Consider the following 2901-nt stretch of genomic DNA (forward strand, 5'->3'; position numbering starts at 1 on the left):
GGGATTTGCCTAGGGTGTTACAATCCACCCCCCTTATGGGACTCAGCGTCCTCGCTGAGGTTTGCCCCACCATCGTTCAAGGTTGCACGAGGAGCGGCTCTGATACAACAAATGTAATGGCCCGGCCCATTAGTGATATTGTCCGCTCTGGGCTGAAGCCTTCACGGTTTTAAAACGCGTCACTAGGAGTTACGAACTGTCAACTTATAGACCCAGGATCTCTCCCGTGTTTTGTTGATGTGGGATTTGCCTAGGGTGTTACAATCCACCCCCCTTATGGGACTCAGCGTCCTCGCTGAGGTTTGCCCCACCATCGTTCAAGGTTGCACGCGGAGCGGCTCTGATACCACAAATGTAATGGCCCGGCCCACTAGTGATATTGTCCGCTCTGGGCCGAAGCCCTCACGGTTTTAAAACGAGTCAATAGGGGTTAGGAACCTCCATCTTATGAACCCAGCATCTCTCCCGTGTTTTGTCGATGTGGGATTTGCCTAGGGTGTTACACTATGAATCTTGTCCAGCTCAGGTGGTAAAGCTAGCCTGTAAGCTACTGGACCCACACGCTCAATGACATCGTATGGACCAATAAACCTAGGGCTCAACTTACCCTTTTTACCAAATCTTAGCACTTTCTTCCAAGGTGATACCTTAAGAAACACCTTCTCGCCAACCCCATACTCTATATCCTTTCTCCTCAGGTCGACATATGACTTCTGTCTGTCCGAGACGACTTTCAAATTGTCTCTGATGAGTTTCACTTTTTCCTCTGTCTGTCTCACTAAATCTGGGCCCACTACCCATTTCTGTCCAGCATAAGGGAGTTCTACATCTCCTCCCATACAACGCTTTATATGGAGCCATTTTTATACTGGCTTGGTAGCTGTTGTTGTAAGCGAACTCTACTAAAGGAAGATACTTCTCCCAACTTCCTTCAAAATCAATGATGCAGCTTCTCAACATATCCTCCAATACCTATTATGTGATTCATGTCATTTTTAGTAGTCTTTTAACATTTATAATAATTTACTAGGTTCTAAGGGTTACCTGAATCATCTGTTCTGACTGTCCATCCGTCTGTGGAAGAAAAGCCGTACTGAAGTGTAGTCGAGTGCCTAAAGACTCATGTAGCCTCTTCTAAAACCTCGAAGTAAATCTTGGGTCTCGGTCAGATATGATCAATGTTGGCACTCCATGTAGCCGGACTATCTCATCTATGTAAATTTCTGCTAATCTCTCTAATGAGTAGTTGGTTCTAACTGGTAGGAAATGAGCTGACTTAGTCAATCTATCCACAATCACCCATATAGTATCATGCTTCCTCTGTGTCAATGGTAGCCCAGTTACAAAATCCATGGTAATGCGATCCCATTTCCATTCTGGTATGGATTGTAACGCCCTCACCGTAGGTAGTCCATACATTTTACTGTTCCGACGACTAATGTCTGTTCGGACAGTCAGGATGTCTGAAACTACACTTAAACTATAGTGAGGAGGCATAAATTAATGAAATAAATATTAAAAAAATATAGGAAAAATTTTGAGAAAAATAAATTAAAGTTTAGAGAATTTATAAATTGGTATAAAATAATAAAAATAGCCCGATGAGCACCATGAAAGGCATTTTGGTCATTTTACCCCTAGAGGTGAATTTTGACTTAAATGTCAAATTAAAATTAGGAAATAAAATAATTAACATAAATTAAATTTATGAATTTGAATTTGGAAAATGAGAAGAGAAAGAAGAAGAAAAGAAAAGAAAAGAAAAGGAAAGAAAAGAAAAGAAAGGAAATAGACTTATGGCATTTAAAAATAAATAAATAAATAAAGTACAATAATTATAGAATATATATATATATATATATATATAAGACACAAGAGACAAAAATTCACCAACCACAAGTCTTCTTCATTTCCTCTTCTCTCTCTCCTTGCCGTCTCCATGTTCTCTCCCCTCCACCATTTTTGCTCAAGCTTTGAGCTTGAGTTTCTCTTCATTTATCCATCAAAACCCATGGTCCCCTTCATTAAAAATTTAGCCCACATCATAAGGAAACTCTAGGTACCCATAGGAAGAAGGAAAGTTGAAGTTTTGGGAAAATTTTCAAGTTGGGTCACAAGAGGTTAGTGCTTTTCTCCCTTCCTTCTTTTTCTAATACTTGAAAGTGACTTGAGATAAGTGGAAATTTCAAGAAATTAACAAGAATTTCATGAACCCATGATGTCCCCAAATTTTGGCAGCCATGAAATGTATTGGGCTTTATTTCAAACAATGTAAATGAGTTTAGAGATGATGATTGATATGATTATATGTATGAGAAGTGAAAAGGGATTGAATTGATTGAGTTTGAAACTTGGAAATTAGGGTTTGTGTACATAACTTGGATATTTTGTGTAAATGCTTGAAATTTGACCTAATTGGGATGAGATTGTTGCTTATAGAAGTGTATTGCATGCAAATTGAAGTAAGGAAGTTGGAGGAGATTGAGTTTTGGAAGTGTCAATTTTCTGCAGGTTGTGTTTGTTGAGGGCAGTGTACATTTTACGCCATAAATAAAATTGTGTGACCCCAATTGGTATGAGGCCAATTGGAGGTAAACTAGACCCAAAATAGCCCATTTTCTATGAAGAAACCATGCCCAAATTTTGTCCAAAACTTGAGCTAAATACTGCCCAAATTCTGATTTCCCTGCAACCCAACCCACTCTCTATACTGGTCCAAATGACCTAAAATTTTACCCATGGAAAGTTTAGACATAGGGCTACACTTTTCATGAAGACCACTTAACCCAGTTTTGCCTTTAACCAATTCAAATTGGTAGCACAAGTTGGACCACTGAAAGTGCCAACCCAGAAAATGACCAAATGAACAGTACGTGTTCATTTGGTCATAACTCTCTCTAT

This window comes from Hevea brasiliensis, chromosome 8 (assembly GCF_030052815.1).
Source record: "Hevea brasiliensis isolate MT/VB/25A 57/8 chromosome 8, ASM3005281v1, whole genome shotgun sequence".
In the NCBI taxonomy this organism is placed as follows: domain Eukaryota; kingdom Viridiplantae; phylum Streptophyta; class Magnoliopsida; order Malpighiales; family Euphorbiaceae; genus Hevea; species Hevea brasiliensis.